The 15317-nt window shown below is 40.6% G+C and overlaps 1 pseudogene; it reads left to right on the forward strand.

The window, feature by feature from the left end:
- The window catches only part of LOC115847707 (zinc finger protein 665-like), a 42849-nt pseudogene that overhangs the window by 3822 nt on the left and 23710 nt on the right, over positions 1–15317 (forward strand).

The raw sequence follows: 15317 nt of genomic DNA on the forward strand, positions 1-15317 counted from the left end.
ACCTAATGGGGCATGAAGGAGGCCTCCCTTAAAGAGCTAGAACATCTTCCAAGTAGGTGTGAGTGGGGACAACAGGAAACTGAGACCTGGGGACCCTCTCTTTGAGACGTCCTCCCTGATCTCAAATGCCTTTGTACCCAGACTCCATAATGTCCCCAGGTGGTGGCAGACTTTCCCAAGAGGACCAGTTTCTTTCTTTCTTTTTTTTTTTCCTTTTTTGCGGTACGCGGGCCTCTCACTGTTGTGGCCTCTCCCGTTAAGGAGCACAGGCTCCTGACGCACAGGCTCAGCGGCCATGGCTCTCGGGCCCAGCCTCTCTGCAGCATGTGGGATCTTCCCGGACCGGGGCATGAACCCGTGTCCCCTGCATCGGCAGGCGGACTCTCAACCACTGTGCCCCCAGGGAAGCCGTCTGTTTTTTTAAAATAAATTTATTTATTTTAGGCTGCACTGGGTCTCTGTTGCTGCACGCGGGCTTTCTCTAATTGCAGCAAGCAGGGGCTACCCTTCATTGTGGTGCGCGGGCTTCTCATTGCGGTGGCCTCTCCTGTTGCAGATCACGGGCTCTAGGCACGCGGACTTCGGTAGTTGTGGCACGCAGGCTCGGTAGTTGTGGCACGCAGGCTCAGTAGTTGTGGTGCACGGGCCCAGTTGCTCCGCGGCATGTGGGATCTTCCTGGACCAGGGCTAGAACCCATGTCCCCTGCATTGGCAGGCGGACTCCCAGCCACTGCGCCACCAGGGAAGCCCAAAGGGCCAGTTTCTTGATTTTCATACTGAATGCCCAATATCCTTTGGGTGGCAGCTTGTGTACATTCCTGTTTGGATCCCTTTGCCGAGAAGTCCCTGTGCCTTTTAGTCTCCTTTAGTCAGTCATGCATGGAGAAGAGGTAGAAAAATGGGGAAAGCGGAGGGGAGCCTGTAGGGACCGCAGGAGGTATATGGCAGCAAGCGGGGGCATCAAGATGAGCCCAGTGAATGGTGTGTGCACCTGTCCCAAGGGTAGTTACGGGATCGAGGGCTGTGTGGGTCTGTTGGAAAGGAATGTCTCAGTTCAGGCTGGAGAAACTGGCAGTGGGTTTGTTGGAGAACCTGCATGGAATGGTTTGAGGTGCCCTAGTGTCTTAGCTCAGGTTCCTGGGACGTCAGTGTTGAGGCTGACATTTGCCTGCATGGGTTTGGTTCGATAACTCATGATCACACGTGAGCAGCAGTGAAGAAAGTGAAATTTGACTGAGAGAAATGTTATCCTCCACTGTTAGAACTATGGCCTGAGCAGAGCCCACAGGGAGCTCTGGGTGCAGGAGGATGGGTGCCTTGGTCTTAAGGGGCTGGATCTAGAGGGTGCCCCCCAGCATCCACTCCACACACTGACTTTTGTTGGCTCTTTTAGGAGGACAAGCATCATCATGCCACCAATAGAGTAATATAGGGAAAATCTCAGATCATTTTTTGCGTTAACGTTGGTATCTTTGAGTATTTGGTGTTGCAAGTTAAGAAAGTTTCCTATGCATTTGGAAAGATGCAAAGAGAATCTGGAGTGTTGCCTTGGAAGATGTTGGGGTCTCACTGGGGCATGTGCATCATTGGAAATATCTCTCTTTTTAGTAGTTTTTTGTGATTCCAGTGTTTTGCCTGGGTCACTGTAAATGAAAATACGGTGCCTTGTGTCTAGTGGGTCCTTGGGTGTCCTCTTATGTATTATCCCTCATGCATGAGTTATTAGGGCTTGAAATGTTTTCTGTCATTGTGTAACAAGATGAGGGGATCATTTTGGGCTCTATGGACACTGTGTTGGACCCCATGAGAGTTTGTAAGTTTGTTTGAGTCCAGACTGGAAATTATGAGTAGTAAGCTTAAGACTGCAGAATGTTTTTAGTAGGGAGGTCCTGCTAGGTATGGGTCTATGAGCCCAACTTGAGAAGAGTCATAAAGTCTCGTGTTGTTGGGAAAGATTATTGCAAGAATCAGAGGACAGCAACACTGCAGTGATCTGCAGTCCGGGGGCTCATCCTTGGGAAGACGCAGCTGCAACTTTCTTGCTGCCAGGCCAGTGCTGGGTACTCTATTATCCACTCCTGTCCCTCCCAAAATATGCACAGAGGCACAATACAGAGAACAGGGAACCTTTGTGTGCTGTTGGTGGGTGGGTAAATGGTACCGCTAAATTGGAAAATATGGAGTTTCCTTAATAAACTAAACATAGAGCAGGCACACAATCTATCAAACTGTCTTCTGGCAGATATCCAAAGGAAAGGAAATCAGTGTTTTCAGGGACACATCTGCAGTCTCATGAGTATTATGGTATTTGCAGTAGCCAAGGAACAGAAACAACCAAAATGTCTGTTGACAAAAGAATGGGTAACAAAATCGTGGTATCGAAACATATACTGTATATTGTATAGTATGTATATAATATGTATAATGAAATGTTATTCACTGTATATAAATATGAAGAATCAAGGATCCTGCATTTATGACAAAATGAATGAACCTAGAGAACATTATGCTAAGTGAAATAAGCCTGACAAAGGACAGATATTGTACATGGAAACTAGAATTATCAAACTCATAGAGCCATAGAGTAGAAAGGCTGTTACCAGGAGCTGGGTGGTAGGGAAAATGGGGCAATGTCTGTCAAAGTATACAGATTTTCAGTTGTAAAATGAATAAGTTCTAGGGATCGGATGTACTGCATGCTGCCTATACTGTTTCTATATACTTGAAATTTGCTCACAGAGAAACAATTAAGTGTCCTCACAACAAACACACAAAATGGTCATTGTTAGTTGATGGAAGTGTGACTTGCTTGATGGTGATAATTATTCACAGTATACACATCTGTCAGAGGATCACTTTGTACACCTTACATTTACATCCTTTTAATTCGTCAGTTACACCTCAGTAAAGCTGGGAAAGAATAAGAAAGTGGGGGCTGTGCTGGGCTTGCCTCCTGTGAGTGGTGCTCAACCCAGGCTTCCCATTAGATCGTTGAGGCTTTATGCATAGACATGTTTTGTACCCTCTGACCAGGGATTCCTCTTCATGTAGTCAGTGTGGGACCAAAGCTCGATAATATTTATGTTGCCCCAGGTGATTCCAATCCGGATGCGTCACTGAGCATCAGGACTCTGGGTCCCCCCGTTCCTGAGGGCTGAGATCTGGGCTGAGGGTGAGGGCTCTGCTCTGCGTGGGGATGGATCAGGGCTGGTCTGTGACCTGCAGGGGATCGTCGGGTCCCGCTGAGGTGCCCGCTGCTGCTGGGTACGTGAGGGCCTCACCAGGAGGGGAGCGAGGTCTGAAGAAAGGGTGGGAAAACTCACCTGTTAGACTTTGTGTGGGAGTTACTGTCCTGAGCCCCTCCTGGGACAGTGGGCAGCAGAGGACCGTCTGTTCCCCATGCTGAGGGCTTCCCTGTGTGTGTGGTGGTGACTCAGGAAGGGGGTGTGTTGATTGCAAGCATTAAACAGCCTGTTTTCCACTTTCAAGGTCAACCTCTAAAGACTCACGTTTCCTGAGGAGGAAGCCCGGAAGAGGAGGGAGAGGAAAGAAAAGGAGTCGGAAATGGCTCTTTCTCAGGTAAAGCCATATTCTCAGTTGTTTCTTCTGTCTGTCCTTCCTGAAATGCCCTTCTTTGGGCTTGCTGATCTTGTCTGACTCTGAAGTATCCTGCCTGACACCTGTACCTCACACTCACCCGGGGCCCTCCCTCAGGGTCTGTCGTCTCCACTTAGATTTCACACCCATGGATTGGAGATGTGGTGTCAGTGCTCTTGGGCAGCAGGGACTGTTGAGGGGCCCCATCCGGATGCACTGTCCACTCTCTGTCAACCAGGATAGAGAAGCTGCACTTGGAAGTCGGGTATTAACGTGCACAGTACCTGGTAAAATCCGAAAATCAGACCAATTGGAGCAGTTTGTTCTGACTTTTTCTAAGGCAGTTCAAGGTAAACATGTGAGTCACTCTCCTTAAATCTTAATGATTGGGAATGGAATGGAAAGTTCAAAAATAGACATCAGTGGCAGAGGGTGTTTTAGTTTATCATCAGATTTAAACTATGAAATCAACCTAAATCTCTGGCAGTTGGAAATTCTTTAAATTACTTTCATCACCTCCATTCCTCAGAGGTTGTCTTTTCACTCTGGATTGTATCCTTTGACAGACAGAAAGTTTTACTTCTGATACGGGCAAGATTCCAGCTTCATTCTTTTCCTAGTAGATCTCTCTTTTCTCAGCACCATTGGTATTGATACTCTCCTTTCCCCTATGTGTATCTTGACACCCTTGTGAATACATTTTACATATACGCAAAGGATTATTTCTGAGTATTGTGTTCTGTTCATTTGGTTTATGTTATCTGTGTTTATACCGGTACCACACCATCTTGATTACTTCTTAATACGTTTTGAAATAAAAAGGGAGGCCTTCACCTTTCTTCTTGTTCAAGAGACTTTTGGCTATTTGTGGTCTCTAGAACTGCCCTGTGACTTTTAGCATTTTTTTTTCCCTCTATTTCTGCAAAGATTGCTATGGAAATTTTGATAATGGGTCCACTGAATCTGTAGAACACTTTGTGTAGCTTGGATTTTTTCTGGTTTTTTTTTTTTTTTTTTTTTTTGCGGTACGCGGGCCTCTCACTGTTGTGGCCTCTCCCGCTGCGGAGCACAGGCTCCGGACGCACAGGCTCAGCGGCCATGGCTCACGGGCCCAGCCGCTCCGTGGCATGTGGGATCCTCCCGGACCGGGGCACGAACCCGTGTCCCCTGCATCGGCAGGCGGACTCTCAACCACTGCGCCACCAGGGAAGCCCTAGCTTGGATTTTTTAAGAGAATAAGTCTTCCAGCCCATGAGTACAGGTTGTCTTTCTATTTGTATCTTTTTGGATTTCTTTTAGCAATGGTTAGTAGTTTTCAGTGTACAAGTCTTTCACCATGTTGGCTAATTTATTCCTAAATATTTCATCCCTTTTTAATGCTATAGTAAATAAGATTGTTTTCTTATTTTCTTCTGACATTGTTCATTGTGTATAGAAATGCAACCGATTTTTGCATTTGGAGTTTGTATACGACAACTTTTCTAACAGTCTTGATATAGCAGGTTTCTTACGGAATCTTTATGATTTTTACATATAAAACCTTGTCATCTAGGAAAGAAGGTAAGTTTACTTTTTTAGTTTGGATAACTTAGATTTCTTTTTCTTATCTAATTGCTCTGGCTAGGAGTTTCAGTACATTGTTGAGCAGTGGTGCAGAGAGTGTGCGTCCTTGCCTTCTTTCTGATCTCAGAGGACAAGCTTTCAGTCTGTCTCCATTGAGAATGTTGTTAGCTGTGCTTTTTTCATAAATGGCGTTTATTATGTTGAGAGAATTTACTCTTTCTGGTTTGTTGAGTGTTTTATCTTGAAAGGTTGTTGAATTTTGTCAAATGCTTTTCTCTGCATCAATTGAGATGGTCCTGTGTGTTTTTTTCCTTTACTCTGTTAATGTGGTGTATCACATTAATTGATTTTGTACGTTGACTTCTCTTTGCCTTATATGAATAAAATCCACTTGGTCAACATGTCAGATCTTTTTAATGTGGTATTATTTTGCTAGTATGTTGTTAAGGATTTTGCATCAATATTCATCAGGGGTATTGGTTTCTAGTTTTACTTTCTTGTTGTGTTTTTGTCTGAGATTGGTATCAGAATCATGCTGGCTCCATAGAAAGAATTTGCAAGAGTTCCCTCTTCAACTCTGTAATTTTAGCAGGATTAGTGGTAATTCTTTTGTAAATATTTCATAGAATTTGGTCCTGGGTTTTTCTTGTTTGTTTGTTTTTTTAAAATTATTATTTATTTATTTATTTTTGGTTGTGTTGGGTTTTCATTGCTGGGCGTGGGCTTTCTCTAGTTGTGGCAAGTGGGGGCTACTCTTTGTTGCGGTGCACAGGCTTCTCTTATTGTGGAGCATGGGCTCTAGGCCCACAGGCTGCAGTAGTTGTGGCACGTGAGCTCAGTAGGTGTGGCTTGCAGGCTCTAGAGTGCAGACTCAGTAGTTGTGGCTTGCGGGCTCTAGAACGCAGACTCAGTAGTTGTGGCAAATGGGCTTAGTTGCTCCATGGCATGTGGGATCTTCCCAGACCAGGGTTTGAACCCGTGTCCCCTGCAATGGCAGGTGGATTTTTAACCACTGCGCCACCAGGGAAGCCCTGGGTTTTTCTTTGTTTGAGGTTTTTGATTACTTTTTGAATTTCTCTAGTTATAATTCGGTTCAAATTTTTTATTTTTTTTCTTTTGAATTTTATTTTTTTATACAGCAGGTTCTTATTAGTTATCCATTTTATACATATTAGTGTGTATATGTCAGTCCCAATCTCCCAATTCATCACACCACCACCACCTCCCCCGCCACTTTCCCCCCTTGGTGTCCATATGTTTGTTCTCTATATCTGTGTCTCAATTTCTGTCCTGCAAACTAGTTCATCTGTACCATTTTTCTAGGTTCCACGTATATGCGTTAATATACAATATTTTTATCTTTCTGTCTTACTTTACTCTGTATGACAGTCTCTAGATCCATCCACGTCTCTGCAAATGACCCAATTTCGTTCCTTTTTATGGCTGAGTAATATCCCATTGTATATATGTGCCACATCTTCTTTATCCATTCGTCTGTCGATGGGCATTTAGGTTGCTTCCATGACCTGGCTATTGTAAATAGTGCTGCAGTGAACATTGGGGTGCCTATGTCTTTTTGAATTGTGGTTTTCTCTGGGTATATGCCCAGTAGTGGGATTGCTGGGTCATATGGTAATTCTACTTTTAGTTTTTTTAAGGAACCTCCATACTGTGCTCCATAGTGGCTGTATCAGTTTACATTCCCACCAACAGTGCAAGAGGGTTCCCTTTTCTCCACACCCTCTCCAGCATTTATTGTTTCTAGATTTTATAATGATGCCCATTCTAACTGGCGTGAGGTGATACCTCATGGTAGTTTTGATTTGCATTTCTCTAATCATTAGTGATGTTGAGCAGCTTTTCATGTGCTTCTTGGCCATCTGTAAGTCTTCTTTGGAGAAATGTCTATTTAGGTCTTCTGCCCATTTTTGGATTGGGTTGTGGGTTTTTTATTTTTGCAGTGGCATATTTTATATATTAATAGAGGGGCTTAAATAAGACAGTTGTAGAAGCTGAAAGACAGGAAAGAAAAAAATGAATCTATGTGATATCTCGAAAACACATTTTTTTGTTTTACCATAAGTACCTTTTTAAAAATTTTTTTAAAGGTAACACTAGTGTTTTTTTAAAATTGCACACAGGTCTATAAACCTAATAAGTAGGTTTTTTTCTGTTTTTTTTTATACAGCAGGTTCTTATTAGTCATCAGTTTTATATACATCAGTGTATACATGTCAGTCCCAATTGCCCAATTCATCACACCACCATCACCACCACCCCCGCGGCTTTCCCTCCTTGGTGTTCATACGTTTGTTCTCTACGTGTGTGTCTCAATTTCTGCCCTGCAAACTGGTTCAGCTGTACCATTTTTCTAGATTCCACATATATGCGTTAATATACAATATTTGTTTTTCTCTTTCTGACTTCACTCTGTATGACAGTCTCTAGATCCATCCACGACTCTATACAAATGACGCAATTTCGTTCCTTTTTATGGCTGAATAAAATTCCATTGTATATATGTACCACATCTTCTTTATCCGTTCGTCTGTTGATGGGCATTTAGGTTGCTTCCATGACCTGGCTATTGTAAATAGTACTGCAATGAATATTGGGGTGCATGTGTCTCTTTGAATTGTGGTTTTCTCTGGATATATGCCCAGTAGTGGGATTGCTGGATTATATGTTAATTCTATTTTTAGTTTTTTAAGGGAACCTCCATACTGTTCTCCATAGTGGCTGTATCAGTTTACATTCCCACCAACAGTGCAAGAGGGTTCCCTTTTCTCCATACCCTCTCCAGCATTTGTTGTTTGTAGCTTTTCTGATGAAGCCCATTCTAACTGGTGTGAGATGTTACCTCCTTGTAGTTTTGATTTACATTTCTCTAATCATTAGTGATGTTGAGCAGCTTTTCATGTGCTTCTTGACCATCTGTATGTCTTCTTTGGAGAAATGTCTATTTAGGTCTTCTGCCCATTTTTGGATTGGGTTGTTTGTTTTTTGAATATTGAGCTGCATGAGCTGTTTATATATCTTGGAGATAAATCCTTTGTCTGTTGATTCGTTTGCAAATATTTTCTCCCATTCTGAGTGTTGTCTTTTCGTCTTGTTTATGGTTTCCTTTGCTGTGCAAAAGCTTTTAAGTTTCATTAAGTCCCATTTGTTTATTTTTGGTTTTGTTTCCATTATTCTAGGAGGTGGATCAAAAAAGACCTTGCTGTGATTTATGTCAAAGAGTGTTCTTCCTATGTTTTCCTCTAAGAGTTTTATAGTGTCTGGTCTTACATTTAGGTCTCGAATCCATTTTGAGTTTATTTTTGTGTATGGTGTTAGGAAGTGTTCTAATTTCATTCTTTTACATGTAGCTGTCCAGTTTTCCCAGCACCACTTATTGAAGAGACTGTCTTTTCTCCATTGTATATCCTTGCCTCCTTTGTCATAGATTAGTTGACCGTAGGTTTACCTCTGGGCTTTCTATCTTGTTCCATTGATCTATGTTTCTGTTTTTGTGCCAGTACCATATTGTCTCGATTACTGTAGCTTTGTAGTATAGTCTGAAGTCAGGGAGTCTGATTCCTCCAGCTCTGATTTTTTCCATCAAGACTGCTTTGGCTATTTGGGATCTTTTGTGTCTCCATACAGATTTTAAGATTTTTTGGTTCTAGTTCCATAAAAAATGCCATTGGTAATTTGATAGGGATTGCATTGAATCTGCAGGTCGCTTTGGGTAGTATAGTCATTTTCACAATATTGATTCTTCCAATCCAGGAACATGGTATATCTCTCCATCTGTTTGTATCATCTTTAATTTCTTTCATCAGTGTCTTATAGTTTTCTGCATACAGGTCTTTTGTCTCTAGGTAGGTTTATTCCTAGGTATTTTATTCTTTTTGTTGCATGGTAAATGGGAGTGTTTCCTTACTCTCTCTTTCAGATTTTTCTTCTTTAGTGTATAGGAATGCAAGAGATTTCTGTGCATTAATTTTGTATCCTGGAGCTTTACCACATTCATTGATTAGCTCTAGTAGTTTTCTGGTGGCATCTTTAGGATTCTCTATGTATAGTATCATGTCATCTGCAAACAGTGACAGTTTTACTTCTTTTCCAATTTGTATTCCTTTTATTTCTTCTTCTTCTCTAATTGCCGAGGCTAGGAGTTCCAAAACTATGTTGAATAGTAGCGGTGAGAGTGGACATCCTTGTCTTTTTCCTGATCTTAGAGGAAATGCTTCCAGTTTTTCACCATTGAGAATGATGTTTGGTGTGGGTTTGTCATATATGACCTTTATTATGTTGAGGTAGGTTCCCTCTGTGCCCACTTTCTGGAGAGTTTTTATCATAAATGGATGTTGAATTTTGTCAAAAGCTTTTTCTGCATCTATTGATGATCATATGGTTTTTTTTCTTCAGTTTGTTAATGTGGTGTATCACATTGATTGATTTGCATATATTGAAGAATCCTTGCATCCCTCGGATAAATCCCACTTGATCATGGTGTATGATCCTTTTAATGTGTTGCTGGATTCTGTTTGCTAGTATTTTGTTGAGGATTTTTGCATGTATGTTCATCAGTGATACTGGTCTGTAATTTTCTTTTTTTGTAGTATCTTTGTCTGTTTTGGTATCAGGGTAATGGTGGCCTCATAGAATGAGTTTGGGAGTGTTCCTTCCTCTGCAATTTTTTGGAAGAGTTTGAGAAGGATGGGTGTTAGCTCTTCTCTAAATGTTTGATAGAATTCACCTGTGAAGCCATCTGGTCCTGGACTTCTGTTTGTTGGAAGATTTTTAATCACAGTTTCGATTTCATTACTTGTGATTGGTCTGTTGATATTTTCTATTTCTTTCTGGTTCAGTCTTGGAAGGTTATACCTTTCTAAGAATTTGTCCATTTCTTCCAGGTTGTCCATTTTATTGGCATAGAGTTGCTTGTAGTAGTCTCTTAGGATGCTTTGTATTTCTGCGGTGTCCGTTGTAATTTCTCCTTTTTTATTACTAATTTTATTGATTTGAGTCCTCTCTTTTTCTTGATGAGTCTGGCTAATGGTTTATCAGTTTTGTTTATCTTCTCAAACAACCAACTTTTAGTTTTATTGATCTTTACTATTGTTTTCTTTGTTTCTGTTTCTTTTATTTCTGTTCTTTATGATTTCTTTCCTTCTAGTACCTTTGGGTTTTGTTTGTTCTTTCTCTAGTTCCTGTAGGTGTAAAGTTAGATTGTTTGAGATGTTTGTTGTTTCCTGAGGTAGGATTTTATTGCTGTAAACTTCCCTCTTAAGCTTCCCTCGTCGTGTTTTCATTGTCATTTGTCTCTAGGTATTTTTTGATTTCCTCTTTGATATCTTCAGTGATCTCTTCGTTATTTAGTAACGTATTGTTTAGCCTCCATGTGTTTGTGTTTTTTATGTTTTTTTCCCCTGTAACTGATTTCTAATCTCATAGTGTTGTGGTCAGAGAAGATGCTTGATACGATTTCAGTTTTCTTAAATTTACTGAGGCTTGATTTGTGCCCCAAGATGTAATCTATCCTCGATGATGTTCCGTGCACACTTGAGAAAAAAGTGTAATCTGCTGTTTTTGGATGGAATGTCCTATAAATATCAATTAAACCTCTCTGGTCTATTGTGTCATTTAAAGCTTCTGTTTCCTTATTAATTTTCTGTTTGGATGATCTGTAAGTGAGGTGTTAAAGTCCCCCACTATTACTGTGTTACTGTCGATTTCTTCTTTTATAGCTGTTAGCAGTTGCCTTATGTATTGAGGTGCTCCTGTGTTGGGTGCATATAGATTTAATATCTTCTTGTTGGATTGATCCCTTAATCATTATGTAGTGTCCTTCCTTGTCTCTTGTAACAGTCTTTATTTTAAAGTCTATTTTGTCTGATATGAGTATTGCTACTCCAGGTTTCTTTTGATTTCCATTTGCATGGAATATCTTTTTCCATCCCCTCACTTTTAGTCTGTATGTGTCCCTAGGTCTCAAGTGGGTCTCTTGTAGAGAGCATATATGTGGGTCTTGTTTTTGTATCCATTCAGCGAGCCGTTGTCTTTTGGTTGGAGTATTTAATCCATTCACATTTAAGGTAATTATCGATATGTATGTTCCTTTTACCATTTTCTTAATTGTTTTGGGTTTGTTTTTGTAGGTCTTTTTCTTCTCTTGTGTTTCCCACTTAGAGAAGTTCCTTTAGCATTTGTTGTAGAGCTGGTTTGGTGGTGCTGAATTCTTTTAGCTTTTGCTTGTCTGTAAGGCTTTTGATTTCTCCTTCGAATCTGAATGAGTACCTTGCTGGGTAGAGTAATCTTGGTTGTAGGTTTTTCCCTTTCATCACTTCAAGTATATTATGCCACTCCCTTCTGGCTTGTAGAGTTTCTGCTGAGAAATCAGCTGTTAACCTTATGGGAGTTCCCTTGTACGTTATTTGTTGTTTTGGCCTTGCTGCTTTCAATAATTTTTCTTTGTCTTTAAGTTTTGCCAATTTGATTACTGTGTGTCTTGACATGTTTCTCCTTGGGTTTATCCTGTATGGGACTCACTGCGCTTCCTGGACTTGGGTGGCTATTTCCTTTCCCATGTCAGGGAAGTTTTCGACTATAATCTCTTCAGATATTTTCTTGGGTCCTTTCTCTCTCTCTTCTCCTTCTGGGACCCCTATAATGCGAATGTTGTTGCGTTTAATGTTGTCCCAGAGGTCTCTTAGGCTGTCTTCATTTCTTTTCATTCTTTTTTTTTTATTCTGTTCCGTAGCAGTGAATTCCACCATTCTGTCTTGCAGGTCACTTCTCTGTACTTCTGCCTCAGTTATTCTGCTATTGATTCGTTCTAATATATTTTTCATTTCAGTTATAGTATTGTTCATCTCTGTTTGTTTGTTCTTTAATTCCTCTAAGTCTTTGTTAAACATTTCTTGCATGTTCTTGATCTTTGCCTCCATTCTTTTTCCGAGGTCCTGGATCATCTTCACCATCATTATTCTGAATTCTTTTTCTGGAAGGTTGCCTATCTCCACTTCATTTAGTTGTTTTTCTGGGATTTTATCTTGTTCCTTCATCTGGTACATAGCCCTCTGCCTTTTCATCTTGTCTATCTTTCTGTGAATGTGGTTTTTGTTCCACAGGCTGCAGGATTGTAGTTCTTCTAGCTTCTGTTGGCTGCCCTCTGGTGGATGAGACTGTCTAAGAGGCTTGTGCAAGTTTCCTGATGGGAGGGACTGGTGGTGGGTAGAGCTGGCTGTTGCTCTGGTGGGCAGAGCTCAGTAAAACTTTAATCCGCTTGTCTGCTGATGGGTGGGGCTGTGTCCCCTCTCTGTTGGTTGTTTGGCCTGAGGCGACCCAACACTGGAGCCTGTCGGGTTATTTGGTGGGGCTAATGGTGGACTCTGGGAGGACTCACACCAAGGAGTACTTCCCAGAACTTCTGCTGCCAGTGTCCTTGTCCCCACGGTGAGCACAGCCCCCCACCCCTGCCTCTGCAGGAGACCCTCCAACACTAGCAGGTAGGTCTGGTTCAGTCTCCTATGGGGTCACTGCTCCTTCCTCTGGGTCCTGATGCACACACTGCTTTATGTGTGCCCTCCAAGAGTGGAGTCTCTGTTTTACCCCAGTCCTGTCAAAGTTCTGCAATCAAATCCCACTAGCCTTCAAAGTCTGATTCTCTAGGAACTCCTCCTCCCGTTGCTGGACTCCGAGTTTGGAAAGCCTGACGTGGGGCTCAGAGCCTTCACTCCGGTGGGTGGACGTCTGTGGTGTAAGTGTTCTCCAGTTTGTGAGTCACCCACCCAGCGGTTATGGGATTTGATTTTATTGTGATTGCGCCCCTCCTACCGGCTCATTGTGGCTTCTCCTTTGTCTTTGCACATGAGGTATCTTTTTTGGTGAGTTCCAGTGTCTTCCTGTTGATGACTGTCCAGCAGTTAGTTGTGATTCCAGTGCTCTCGCACAAGGGAGTGAGAGCATGTCCTTCTAGTCTGCCATCTTGAACCAATCTCCAGTTTTTTTATTTCATAATGATAAATCAAGTTTAGTAGGTTGTATGTTTCTAAGAATTTACCAGTATCTTTTAGATTCTGTACTTTGTAGGCATTATTGTTCATAGTACTTCCTTAAAAAACTTTCTTTGATATCAGTTGCAATCGTTTCTCTTTCATATCTGTTCTTAATTATTTGAATCTTTTTTTTTTCTTAGTGTAGCTAAGGGTCTTCTCATTCAGTTTTTTCAAAACACCAACTGTTGGTTTGTTCATTTTTATATTTTTCTACTTTCTATTTTATCTCTGGTCTAATCTTTTTTTTTTAATACGTTAATTTATTAATTTTTGGCTGCATTGGGTCTTCGTTGTTGGGTGTTCGTTGCGGAGTGCAGGCTTCTGATTGTGGTGGCTTTTCTTGTTGCAGAGCTTGGGCTTTAGGCATGCAGGCTTCAGTAGTTGTGGCATGCAGGCTCAGTAGTTGTGGCACACAGGCTTAGTTGCTCTGCCCAGACTAGGGCTCGAACCTGTGTCCCCTGCATTGGCAGGCGGATTCTTAACCATTGCCCCACCAGGAAAGTCCCTGGTTTCATTTTTCTTATTTACCTCTTTCCTTCTGCTAAACTTGGGTTTAGTTTGTTTTTGTTTTTCTACTTCCTAGAGGTGTAAAAATAAATTTCTGATTTGAGATCTTTTTTTTTTTTACTGTAAGCATTTAGCAGTTTTGAATTTCCTTTTAGTACAGCCTTCATTGTGTGTTATAACTTTTGGTAGGTTGTATTTTCCTTTTCATCCATATATTTAAAAATTCCCTTGTGATTTCTTCTTAGACCCATTAGTGGTTTAAGAGTGAGTTGTTTAATTTCCGCATTTGGGGGAATTTTCTTTTTTTTCTTCTGCTGTTTATTTCATTGTTGTTTACTTTTATGATATCAGTCTCTTAAAATTGTTAAGATTTGTGTTTTGGCCAAACATGTGGTCTGTCATGGAGAATGCTTTATGTGTGCTTGAGACGCATGTGTTTTCTGCTGTTGGGTCATGTGATCTGTTATGTCTAATAACCAGTAAGGTCTGTAGTTTCCTTATTGATCTTTTTGGTTCCATCCGTAAGTTCAGCTGGGGCATTGAAGTCTCATAGTATTCCTGTGCTGCTATTTCTCTCTTCCTTTCCTTTAATGTTTGCTTCATTTTTCTGAGATATCTAATGTTAGATGTATATATATTTTTACTTGATACTTCTTTTTGGTAAATTGACCCATTTATCATTATATAATGTATTTTTGTCTCATGTCACTTGTTTTTCTTCAGTTTATTTTGTCTGATATAATGTATTCTCTCCTGCTTTCTTTAGGATGGAATATATTTTTCCATCCTTTCACCTTTCTGTGTCCTTATATTTGTGAACACTAGCAGTTCCAAGTCTCTCACAGTGTGTCCCTTGCCCTCTGTTTTCCCCCGTTACTTACTCTAGTGGTCCCTGCTTAGGCACACTGTACAGTGGTGAAAGGCAGGTGCCCTGGCCAGCCCCCTTCACTCCACTGTAACTCCAGAGGGAATGCATCGAGTGTTTCCTTCTGTTCATGACATTTCTTGAAATGTTCTTGTTTAATCAGAATTTATTTTTTTCCATATCCTTTTTTTCTTGATTTTTAATTGTCCAGGAAGTTTTTAACTTTACTATTATGATATATTTTTTCATAACCTGTGGCAATAATGTATAATAGTAAATTTTCTAATTTCTAATCAATGTTTTATTGGTGGCAAAAACAAAGAAATTCTTTGGCTTTTGTTAATGCCTAGCTATGTAAATTTAAATGGATAAAATTGTATTTATATTTTTGGGCATGGTTATCTTATTGAGATTTGAGTTCAAGTATTCTATTTTTTCTAATGTTAATACCATTTTTTTTTAGTATGCTACTACAGAATCACGTTGACAAACTAAATTAAGTACAGTGGATACATTTTCATTGTCTGAAAGATGCTGAAATACATGTGAATAAAACGATGATAAAAAATTGTCCAAAAATCTGTCAAGAGATTTTTCTCTCATTTCAGTTATTTTTTATAGATATGTATGTGCATGAGTGCATGGATGTGCAAGTCTGTGGTTTAGAAAAAAGAGATCATGATTTTAAAACTATGTATTATATCTTTTTTCGGTTGAAATGGTCTTCAGTATATTCCATT

The sequence above is a fragment of the Globicephala melas genome, chromosome 19, assembly GCF_963455315.2.
Source record: "Globicephala melas chromosome 19, mGloMel1.2, whole genome shotgun sequence".
NCBI lineage: Eukaryota > Metazoa > Chordata > Mammalia > Artiodactyla > Delphinidae > Globicephala > Globicephala melas.